The sequence below is a fragment of the Sciurus vulgaris genome (assembly GCF_902686455.1).
Source record: "Sciurus vulgaris genome assembly, chromosome: X".
Taxonomy (NCBI): Eukaryota; Metazoa; Chordata; class Mammalia; order Rodentia; family Sciuridae; genus Sciurus; species Sciurus vulgaris.
Genome location: NC_136471.1, coordinates 3,423,423 through 3,436,725, shown reverse-complemented (window position 1 = coordinate 3,436,725; position 13,303 = coordinate 3,423,423).

The window sequence follows — 13,303 nt, the reverse complement described above, 5'->3', positions numbered from 1 at the left end:
ATGGGCTAAGGAAATGAATAGACACTTCACAGAAGAAGATCTACAAGCATTCAAGAAACATATGGAAAAATATTCAACATCTCTAGTAATAAGAGAAATGCAAATCAAAACCACCCTAAGATTCCATCTCACCCCAATTAGAATGGCGATTATCAAGAATACGAGCAACAACAGGTGTTGGCGAGGATGTGGGGAGAAAGGTACACGCATACATTGCTGGTGGGGCTGCAAATTAGTGCAGCCACTCTGGAAAGCAGTGTGGAGATTCCTTAGAAAACTTGGAATGGACTCGCCATTTGACCCAGCTATCCCACTCCTTGGCCTATACCCAAAGGACTTAAAATCAGCATACTACAGAGATACAGCCACATCAATGTTCATAGCTGCTCAATTCACAATAGCCAGACTGTGGAACCAACCTAGATGCCCTTCAATTGATGAGTGGATAAAGAAACTGTGGTATATATATACAATGGAATATTACTCAGCCATAAAGAATGATAAAATTATGGCATTTGCAGGCAAATGGATGAAATTGGAGAATATCATGCTAAGTGAGATAAGCCAATCTCAAAAAGCCAAAGGACGAATGATATCGCTAATAAGTGGAGGATGACACATAATGGGGGGGAGGGAAGGGTTAGTGTTAGGGGTAGAGTTAGGGTTAGGGAGGGGGGCAAGTATGGAGGAAGGAAGTACTGTATAGAGGGTAAAGAGGGGTGGGAGGGGTGGGGGGAAGGGAAAAAATAACAGAATGATTCAAACAACATTACTCTATGTAAATTTATGATTACACAAATGGTATGCCTTTACGCCATGTACAGAGAAACAACATGTATCCCATTTGTTTATAATAAAAAAAAAGTGTTTCAGCTGATAAAATCATCTATATAAGTATTTCAACTGATAAATCATCTATATCTCTGTTAGTCAAGTTTTCTCATTCTTTAAATACATTATTCTTAGCGCCTGAGTTTCTCAACTTCAGGGAATGAATTTGTTCTGGAACTCACTGGATTCTCTCTGTTTGGAGAGACCTGAACATTTTTTTTCTGTCCATTCCCCTCTTCCAGTGCTTTGCTTTGCTCTAGAAACCTATATGACAACGAGCAACTCAAGAGCTGATATAGGGTCATATTTATCATTCTGTTCTCACAATTCTGGAAGGTTATTAAACAGATAACTAATTTTGGGGATCTTTGTGATAGGCCGTAGTGTGGTGCAGGTCCTCACACAGAGAAGGAATGAGTGGTCTGAATGGGGAGGAATGTAAATATTTCCCTGTGTCCTCTCATTGCGTTCCTAATGTAGCTCAGACCTGGGCTTGAGGGAAAGTGTACCTCACATATTTGTTCATGCATGTAGTTGAAGCCTCATAGATACATAGTGTAATAGGTTCAATTCGTCTTCCCTGAATTTCATACATTGAAATCATAACCCCCAGACCCTGAGAAAGTGACTATATTTGGAGATAGGTCTTTTAAAGTGGTGATCAAGTTAAAATAGATTTTTAGGGTGGAATCTAATCCAATACCACTGGTGTATTTAGGAGAGGATGACATGAGGACACAAAAGATAATGTGAAGACCCAGGGAGAAGACAGCCATCTACAAACCAATGAGAAAGGCTTCAGAAGAAACAATCCTGCTGATATCTTGATTTTGGATTTCTGGTCCCCAGAACTTTGAGGTACATTTCTGTGGTTAAGCCCTGTAGGCTGTGGTACTTTGTTATAGAGGCCCTTTCAAACTAATATACATGACTTCTAGAGAGCATTAATGAGTCATATTTTTCCCTAAGTACAAAGGCAGATGTCATTTGGTTGTATGAAATGCAAAAGTCAGTATGTAACATTCATAATGCTGTTGAGTTTTTCAAGACTTCCGTCTGCACAGTTATGTGCCAAACTCAACTTTTCCAAGGAAGCTCAATTCTTCCTACTGTTTACATCTCTAGAATCTTATAGATATTGGTTCCAGATGTTATACAAGACTGGAGTGAATCCATAGACATCTTCATTGGAACCTGCCTGGAGTACTGAAGAAGTGTTAACCTTCTTAGCTCAGGCCCATGGATCTTCCCATATTCCCGATTAGTCTTGCAGGCTGAAAGTTGCCAGGCTTCAGGGAAAAAATACAAAAATTAAGCTTATAAAATCACAAGTGAGAGAATCCATGGGAAGCACTCCTCAATGACTCTTTTACCAAGAGGAGCAAACATGGACCTTTCCTGAGATTTCCTGATCCAAACTACTTTGAAGTGGGTAGGCTGGCTTTTCTCATAGTTCTACCCTCTCAGACAACCAAGATGTTATTCATTTAGCTCTCGAGTCAGCTCCTGATTCTTCAGATGGGGATCTTTCTCTGAGGTTTTCATCCTTTTGTCTCGGCTTTTTCCTTTATTTTACCACCAGCATGCAGTTACTTTACTTGCTCTCCATGAAAAATTTTATCAATAATAATAATTCCAAAGCAACTCCATTCCAGTTGACCAACATTTGGAACCTGACAATATTTAGTGATGTAAATGTTCTTGGTTTATACACACATAAGTCATCAGGAGTTAACTTAATATTTTATTCAAGACATGGTTACTTATTAATATATCTAATACTATTTCAGAAATCATAACAGTGAGAGAATGGGGTTTTTTCGATATTCAGTCTAGTGATATAACTCAGTTGTGTTAGTCTTTATTTATATTTGCCACATGTGAATATGTAAAAGAGAAATCAGCTTAGCACCCAATATTATTAAATTTGCCATGATGCATGATACTCAGGAATATCACTGAATTGCATTCATGGAGAGGTTTTTTTATTGCCAAATTATATACTTTTAAAAATTCTGCAGTCCCACCCCCATATTTCTAATGCTTATGGGAAATAGAAGCTGCACAAGAGGGTATTCATTACAGAACTTAAGTTTGATTCTGTTTTAACTATCTGGGCAGAAACTTAATTTGAAAAGTATACCTTCTTTGTCTTCCTTAACAGACATTGTTAAATGGGTTTTAATATTTTATTTGTAACTAAAAGTTGTCTTATGAACATCTGTTATCTTATTCCCCATTATTCTGTGCTATATTTGCCCCTATATCAAATAATCTGGTGCAGATTACTATAGGTTTTGAATATTTTCCTTTCTCTAGATTTTAAAAAATATTCCTCTCTCTATATATTTGTTTCTTACTTTTCTCACTATGCCTTTAGCTTGAAGTTGTCTTTTGATGCATTTTCTGATTTGTTTTATGGTGAGAATAATGGTGAAACTAATTTATTTCTGTTGCTAACAAAAATGCATACTTCCTGCAGAAAATATGAATAATATAGAAAATTACAAAAAACAAAGTTAGAATATATAAATATATAATTTATTCATAGTTACACTTTATTTCAGTGATACAATACTGAATATATTGCAATCTGATTCTTTCAATTAGTAATTCTGTGGCCATCTTTCATGTCAATATACATATATTTTAGACTTTTTAAATAACTACAAAGCATTACTTTGTGTGGATGTACTATAAATGGATTCTAATTACTAATATATTGATGGAAAATTATGTAATTTTAATAACCCTCTCTTAAACAGAGAGCTGTGATGTATAATCCACATATGTAGATCTTTTATCATTCGTCCTATAATCTCCATCAGGTAATTTCTTAGAAGTGTAATAAACTAGGCAAAAAGTTGCACATATTTTTTATTTTGATAAATATTGCTAGGTATTCTTCCAGAAAGTTTGCATTAATTATACAACCATATAGAGGGCCCATTTCATGACAAATCTCTAACATTGTGTATCATTTATTTCTTTCATCCTCACTGAGTACATACCTGTCTCTCTGTCTCTCTCTCTGTCTCTCTCTCTCTCTCTCTTTCTGTGTGTGTGTGTGTGTATGTGAGTGTGTGTGTGTACACTGCTGAGAACTGATCTCAGAGCCACTAGGCAAGAGCTGTGCTACTGAGCTACACCCACAGCCCATGAATGTTCTTTTCATGTCCTTTGCCCAATATTCTATTTGTGACTTTTGCCTTTTGTTTGTAGTTTCTTTAAATCACTGGAAATTTAGTCATTAACCCTTAGTGCAAATAACTCACAATTTATTTTTGTGTTTCTAACATTCTAACTGTGCATTAAGTGGATGTTATAGCACTGATCTCCACCCCCTCATGACTGAAGCATTCCTTTCCCCAGGTGTCAGGAGTGTTCTTATGTGATCTTCTATCCAGAGACTGACCAAAGCTAAAGATTCATATTTCCCAAGCCATAAACCCTTTTCTGGGGTATCTTACATCCAATAAGTGTTCAATGTGGGGATATAAAGGCCTGATTCCTTTGCCCAATGAAGGTTTTCCTGAACTTCGATGCTCTTTATGGGATTGTCTGAGACTTTTGTCACCAGTACATCACAGTTCAACTTTTTTTTTAAATTTTGTTTCTTTTCTTACCCACCCAAATGTTGATCTGGAGAGTAGTCTCCAAAACACTTCTCACATACAGTTCTTCACCTCAGAGTGCGTTCTGGAGAATCTAACCAGCAAGGAAATCCCAGGAATAGTTTTAGAAAACCAAGTCAAAAACAAAATTTTGGTTGGATCATGTCACATCAACTACATAGGGCTTAGAAAGGGAAATCCATCTCTGGTAGTGAGTAGAACACTTGGTAGGATAGCAGTGCAATGGTAACATCCACTGGGAGTTAACTGAGGTAGCATTAACAATAAAAGGGAGTGCATGGTATGCAAAATATCAGGTGTTTGAGAAATGAGGTGGTAAATAAATTATCCTGGATTGATACAAACATTGGAGAAAGACAATCAAAGGCTGAGGGTTGTTAGTCACCCCTTGGAGGTCAAATGTAAAAATAGAGGACCACCTTGGCAACATGTGGAAAATCTTTCTGTATCCAGAAGACAAATAGGAAAAGTCAATTATGAGATTCAGCACTTAATTATAAAACAATGAAGCTAAACTTTAAATTTTGGAGTTGGACAACATAAAGATCTGGGCCATGATTATGAATAGGAACATCCCAATTGATGTACACAAGCATTTTGATTCCACAAACTTCTCTGAACTTCCTATGCTTTCAGAAGGGGCCCATTCCTCCTGTTAAAGTAATAGCACTCTGTATGAGTTAGTCATTTTTTCATCCCTGTGACCAAAATAACTGACGAAAACAACTTGTAGGAGGAAAGGTTTATTTGGGGCTCATGGTTTCAGATATTTGGCTCAATGGTAGGCCACCTCTATTGTGTTGGGCTTGAAGTAGGGCAGAACGTCCATGGTGGAAGGACATGGTAGAGGAAAACTTCTCAGCTCATGGCAGTCAGGGATAAGGGAAAGAGGGGGCAAGAGGATTGAGAGAGAGAGAGAGAGAGAGAGAGAGAGAGAGAGAGAGGAGAGAGAGAGAGAGGAGAGAGAGAGAGAGAGAGAGAGAGAGAGAGATGAGTGTGTATGTCAGGGACAAGATATAATTCCCAAGGGTAAGTCCCTAGTGACCTACTTCCTCCAGCCATATTTGCCTGCCTACAGTCAGTTACTACCCAGTAGTCCAGGTTTATTAATCCATGTTATGATTTAATATGAGGTATCCCCCAAAAACTCATGTATGAGACAATGCAAGAAGGTTCAGAGAAGAAATGATTGGGTTATGAGAGCCTAATCAGCAGTTAATCCCTACTGGCATTGAGTGGGTGGTAACTAGAGGCAAATGGGGAGTGACTGGAGGAGGTGGGCATTGAGGTCATGGCTTTGGGGTATATATTTGTATCTGGCAAGTGGAATCTTTCTCTGCTTTATGATCATCATGTGAGCTGCTTCCCTCTGCTACATTCTTCTACCATGATGTTCTGTCTCACCTTGAGCCCCAAGGAATGGAGCCGGCCTTCTATGGCCTAAGACCTCTGAAACCATGAGCCCTCAAATAAACTTCTCCTCCTCTAAAGTTATTCTGGTTGGGTCTTTTAGTCACAGTAGCAAAAAAGCTAACTACAACAACCCATCAAATTAATTAATCCACTGATGAGGTTATAGCTCTCATTATTGCCTAAAAGCTCTTTGTTTTAGTCAACTTTTACATTCAGATCAGACATTCCTGGTCAGAACTATATCAAAGTACTTGAAGGCCATGAAACCTTGCAAGAAAGCATGTATCTCCTTCAGATCTGTCTTTGCTCACTCTCCCACATATTATAGCCATAACTAGGGTTAAGACATAGTAATCCTGGACAGGGAAGTTATGAATCTGCTAATTAGATGAGAAAATCTATAATCCAAAGGTGCCACAAGATTTAGACAAAATATTCTACAAAGAGCTATGAGAAGTATGCATGGGACTGGATTCTGACAGCGTTGGATTGTCAGATGCACAGTATAACACTGGATAAAGGGAGACTTTATAGGCATGGGGGAACCGTCAACTTATACAAGTTTTAACAGTGTGGCAAGGTCCCTGGGAAAGAGTGTTAACATGCTATTAGCATGGATTTTAAAACCATGGTGAAAGTGATGGTCCATACTAAGTCAAGTTGAAATGCTAGAACTGTCAACACAGACAGTGGAAAGAGATATTAAAACACTGAGGGAAATTGACCTGGAAAGTTGGATATATTTTATCACACACAGAAAATTCACCCAGGTGACTATGTGAGAACCAGAGCACACTTCTCTGTTTATGGAAACAATAAGAAATGAACTCATGAGAGAAGTACCAGCAACTCTAAAAAGTTTGATGATGGCTATCTAAAAGTTAGGGTGGCTATTAAAATATGATATCCTATTAGCAACAATAGGGATCCCACAATAATAGAGGTAAGGTGATGAAATAATCTTAATCAAAAGGGGCATAACTATCAGAATGAACAATGAGGTCAGCATAGCAGCCAGGGTTATGACATGAAGAGGGCTATGGAAATTGTTATTATAAAGAAGATTTCCACTGGATGTGGTGGCACATGGTTGTAATTACAGCTACCTGGGAGGCTGAGGCAGAAAGATTACAGTTCAAGGCCAGTCTCAGCAACACAATAAGATGCTGTTTCTAAATTTTAAATAGATAGATAGATAGATAGATAGATAGATAGATAGATAGATAGATAGATAGATAGATAGATAAAACTGGGATATGGCTCGGTGGAAAAGCACCCTTTGGTCTAATCCCCAGCACCAAAAAACAGTAAATAAATTAATGTAAGGAAGACTTTCTAGTAGAATATTCAAAGGTTGTTGCTTCATCTGTGCAACTGGAATAAACCAAGAATGGATAGTCAGGAGGATTAGGGACAGCTCAATAAAAAGGCATGTTCTGTAGTTTTTGGATGTGAGCCATTTTCCAATTCTGAGCCCATTCAATGAATTTTTTTTTGTGTGTGTGTGTGGTATGTATACATATTCACATTATTTATGCACACACACATTCATATATATATATATCGATATACAAATATATGATATGAATAGTGTGTGTGCATATATATGTATACACACATATACATATTATTTTTTCTACCTCTTTCAAAGTTAATGATAAGTTATCTATGACATGCAGCTCCACCCACAAAGAGAAATTTGCCATCTCCACACTTACTGTTGAACCTGTCTACAAAGCCTAGTCTTTTCCTTTTATCTTTAGCTGTTTTTACAGGACTTTCTAATTAACTATTGGTGCAAGCTGATGGAAAAGAACTAGGATAACTATAATATGGGTGTCTGAACTACTTCTCTGGTGTTTAGTCTTGCTGTCTGGTGATGCTCAGGCTCAATTTAGTAAGTATCATTACTGGGTCTAACTTTAAGACTTGGTGTACCAGATAGCTACCATACACACAGTTCTTGGTCTTCCATGGTCAAGTGTTATCTCTACCAAGACCCAGAAGCACACCATAACCCCACCTTTCCCATCATGGAAGGAACCATGGGATCTGTTGGACATCATGGTCCAAGAGCTGCTAGCACTGCCTCCTGGCCCTGCTGCACTTCTCTCTTCTGCTCTGGGGTTCTCAAATCTCTCAGCCTTCTGTGTCACTAGATGTAGGGGACAGAGCAGTTATCCTAGGGATGGGATGTCTTAAACACAGAACCCAAAGAGGCCCACCAGGTGCATCCATTCCTTTGTGTGATGAGGAACTTAAGACATAGAGATTTCTCTTCTACTTTGGAGGGGATATCCTGGCATGCCTCTGACTGCTGATCCCTTAAGAACCTCATTGAAGTGGCAAGTCCCTGGATCTTCATAGGGTTTATCTCACACCTTCTGAAGTGAGTGTGTCCTACCAATAAATTATGAGAATTGAACCTAATTATTGCATTAATCCACTTGCATGGATTAACTGGGTGGTAACTGGAGGTATGTAGATTATGAGTGGAGGAGCTTACCTTGGAGCTTAGGTCACTTGGAGCTTACCTTTTGGTTTATATTTTGTTGGAAGAAATTCTAGTTCTTGGCTGGCAGTAGTGAATGTCTCAAGTGTGTAAGGAAAACCGTACATACAGGCCTGACAGGAAAACCTGCGGGAAGGAGCATTCCACTTTGGCCATCTAGGAAAGTACACAACTTCCCCAAATTGACGTCATTGTTACCAAGGGAACCAAAGGGCAGGACTTGAGAGACCTAAGAAAAGGATGTCAATTCAGATAGGACAAAGGTGTAATCATGGCAAATGATTATTGGTCAAGGTGTAACCATGGTAAATGATGATTGGTCAAGAGAACTATAAAAGTCTTGTGTACTTCCACAATAAATGAGTTTTCAGGCTGCTCACCACATGCCTGCTTCCACCCAACTCCTGGAGTCTGAGTCTTGATTCCGCACTGCTTACCCCACATCCGAGCTAGCCCAGCACAAGAAAAGCAACAATATTTTACCCCTAGTGAGTGGAGTGCTCTCTCTCTCTCTCTCTCTCTCTCTCTCTCTCTCCTTCCTGGTGCCATGTTCTGAGCTGCTTTCCTTTGCCTACCCTTTATGTCCTTTTCCCACAATGTTCTACCTCACTCCAGGCACACAGCTATGCAGGTGGTCATCTATGGACTGTGACCTCTGAAACAGAAACCCCGAATAAACTTCCTCTCCGCAACACTCTTCTTGTCATGTCCTTAAGTCACAGCAATAAAAGGCTGACTAAAACATTCTGACTGTCTGGTATTATGCTGACAGTATAACAAATATTTGTGACTTTTTATGATATTCTGACAGCCTAGATCTTTTTTAACTATATTATGACTAGGGGTGTGAGAATTAACATAGCTTTGGGGAAACTTATAAAGAATTATTCATATGATGTCCACTGATTTCAATACTTTCTTATACTTGGAAAGGAAAAACACACATTTGCAAAATCGATTGCTGTATACCATGTACCTGAGGCTTTATTAACCTACTTAAGCAACAATATTGCACAGCAGCTATGATCTAGAATTTTATGAAGACCATGGCAATCTATAGTTAGTATCCAGTATCAATTTAGTTTTCTCAGGAACCACAGTTAATTATCATATTGATTAATTAAGTGGAAATATCATGATAATATCCTTAATATCTTTAAAGTTAACACTAATTTTCCTTACCTGATTTATGATATTGCTTTTTATTTACTATATTCACTGGGGAAGGGCAGTCTTAGAAGTTTCTACCCAGTCTTTCCAGTATGATAACTCTTATCTACATACTAGGAGTTCAATGTGAAAGTTACTCCAACTTCTGGATATATCTAATTCACCTATGCACCCCAAGACTGGAAAGGTGACTACTGGATAGATCTGTGGACATGGAAAACCCAATTACAATGGTATTCTAGCCAGGAATAATTTATTGCTTTGTCTACACAAGTTTTCAACTCTAACAGAGAAGTCTAATGATGCTTTGGTCTTATGGTATCAATTTTAATCAAACTTTTGTGTTCAGTAGATCTTGAAATTTCTGGGTATCCTTCCCTCTCTCAAATGAACAGTCACATAATAGCTGGAAAACCCTTTGGGGAAACAGTTGGGATATAATCATAGTATATTCTCACCGTTGTGTTGCAAGAAAGAGTCATTCTAGCAAATATTTTTCCCATCCCTTGGGTTTCTTGCCAGGATTCAATTTCATGTCTTGAGAAACTATCCCCATTGTGGTAGCTTTCTGGTTATATATTTCATGTTCTAGCCCTCTTTATTGAGTCCTCAAATCCCAATTCCTGTACTATTTCTCTGACTTATAGGACAGCTAACTTTCATAGCTTATCCAGGGTATAATCTCTTTCTTCCTTTATCAATCCTAGGACTTCCCCAAATAATTCCTGGATTCAACTCTGATTAAAGGTTTAGCAGACAGGTAAGGAAAGGCACAGCTCTCAGTGGGAGGACCTGTTACCTTGACTGGGAACAGTCTCTAAATGATCTTTCAATACTGCAGAAATGCTAGCTCTTGGCTACCTCTGAAGGCTTATGAGGTTACAAGGACGTTCACAAAGCCTCAGTCTTTAATGGCATCCATTCAAATGACCCCAGATTTTCCCAAAGAGGGATCTTACCTTAACTTGATAGAAATGCTTTGGCTGGACATTTGGTTCATCTCTGGAGATTTTTACAAGTATAAATCTTAAGTTCTGTATTTGCTCTTCATCTATGGCTGCTCTTGGACCACAGGAGAAAACGTCCTTTTTGCCAGTTTCCAGAAAGGTCCTCTGATTCTCATACTTACCCTTTAACTATTGTTAATGGTTCTCAGTTTCTCTTTATCAATTTTTAGAGCATCAATACAAACTAGTAATAACTGTCCAACTGTGTTCCCTTTGTATACAATTTATCCTCCCACTGCCTTCAAATGCCTGACTCAACAACAGGGTTCCTCATTGGGATGTTCATGCAAGTAAGTACCATGAAATATTCAGGATTTAGGCTTAGTCACAGTGTTCCAGCAACTGTCTGTGCCCCATATTCCACTCAAGATAGGTTGTTCCTATCACATGGTGAATAATCCAATCTCAGAACCCCCTCTTACTGCATGCTTTCTAGTGTTATTCTTGTTATCATCTATGTCAGTTCAGGTCATCTTGGAAACATGCCAGGATGGAGTTAGAACAGCAGGATAATTATTGGGGAAAAAGTCTATGAAGGATAATGGAAGAAGGATCAGAAGTAGGTAGGAAGAACTTCTACATGGGAATGAGTTCTGACACCTGAAAGGAGAGAGAAGCAAAGAGGAATTGAAGGTAGAACCTCAAGCTGCAGATTAGATCTGGCCAAGCGTCAGCCAGGTCTATGAGGGCTCTGGTATAAAAAGTGCTTGCTGGAGGAGTCCTGCATTTGACAGAATGTCCATACTCTAGTCCCCTTGCTGTGCTCAGTCCCAGGTTAGGAACAGCCCAAGGACAGTGTGACCTCAAATGAAGCATACTTATGCTACAATTTATTCGTAATTTATCTGAAATTCAAATTTAACTGGAAGTCCTGTACTTGCCATTTTTAGCAATCCTACTATAATGACAGGGTTGAAGGTTATAAGTTGGCACAATAATCTATTCCCAAGACTGATTTAGCTATTGTCCTGGCCCACAAAAGAGACCAGTAGTGGGTCCCTAAAGTGCCACCACACTTGAAGGAAACACATAAGCCACTTAGTGACATAATTACAACACTGAGCCTCTTCAAAACTGGATGTGGCAATGATTCATCTTGACTGGAATACACACAAATTCTGAATATGGGTTTACTTTTCCTTACTAAGGGGCCTCAGACAGAACATACAAGAGTGTCATAGGGTTTGATCCACTGAGATAGGATTTTATGCACATTGGGTTGGATTTAGATATCCACTTTCTAGCCAACAGCATGCAACATTGGACATAGGACCTTTGGTCTCATGACTAAAACACCACCTAGAAGCCACTAGCCAGATAGAATGATGGAAGTGGTGTGCTGGAGGCAAAACTGAGGTACCAGCTTGGAGTTGATACTCTGAAAGGATAGAATGCCACCACCACAAAGCATTATGCACCCTAAATGAATGATCAGAGAAGGTAGAATACACAGTGTGGTCTAGAAACAAGAGTACAAGTAGAAGTTTCTCTGCTTATGTTACTCTTGGTGATGCACAGAAAATTTATGCTTCCCATTCTAAAAATTCTGGATCCCACAGTTTTAGAGCTCTTAGCTCACAGATTGTAAGTGCCTTTACCAAGGGACATCACAAGGGTCCCTCAAATTTTAATCCTTGGCTTCTGTCTGGTCACATTTTGTAACAGTCAAAAGAACGCGAATCGCCATCCTTTTAGAAGCAATTGGTTTTATTCATCAGGAAGGCTATACAACAGGGAATATGTTGGTGTCCAGGTGACCCAAGACTTTGGAAATGACAAACAAATCAACCAGTCACTGCTTAAGAAGGGCATGTTGTCCAGAGGCTGAGACCCTTCTAAAGTGAAAGTTTCAGTCAGTTCACCAGGTAAGTCATCCAGATTAGCAGAGACAATAGCTGATGAGATAAAATTTAGAATGAGCAGTGGAGGATAACAATGATGCATATCAGTTAAATTCTTGCTATTGTTTGGATCCGGGTGTCTCCCAAAGGCTCACGTGTTGAGGGCTTGGTCCCCAATTCAGCAATATCCAGAGGTAGAGCTTTGGGGAAGTGATTGGAAAATCGAATGGACTATTTTTGTGAAAGGTGGTGGAAACTGTAGGAGGCAGGGCCTATTTGGAAGAAACAGGTCACAGGGAGGCATGTCCTGGAAGTGTATATATTTTGTCCTATAGTTCATCCCTCCTTCCCTGTTTGCTTTGATTCCTGGCTGCTGTGAGGTGAGCCATTCCCTCCACCACATGCTTTTGCTGCCATGATATTCTGCCTTGACTCAGGCCCAAGGCAATGGAGCCAGACGACCATAGACTAAAACCCATACTTTTGCCTCATGGTTTCAGCACAGCTCGTTTCTCCAGCTACTGCAATTGTCAGAGGCATACAGCCCTCAGCTGTCTCTCTCAGCCATACCCTATTTCATGTCCCTTCCAAGTTCATGTTCATAGCCAAAGAGGGGGTTTACAAGCCTATCCCCTTGCCATGATATGTGACAATTTGGAAGAACCATCCCTTTGACTGCTGTGTTACCATGTGTCCAGCTGAGGTCTTTATGACCGTATGGTAGCCCAATTTTCCCTCCACCTAAAACTGTTTCCTACACTTCCCCCAAAGGTGCTGATCATACTTCCCTATCAACTTCCTGCATTTGAATCTTGATCTCAGAGATTGTTTCCCCCAAAAAAACTGACCTGTAATATTGTTTTGCTAAATACTTTTTTGACTTTTGCTATCATT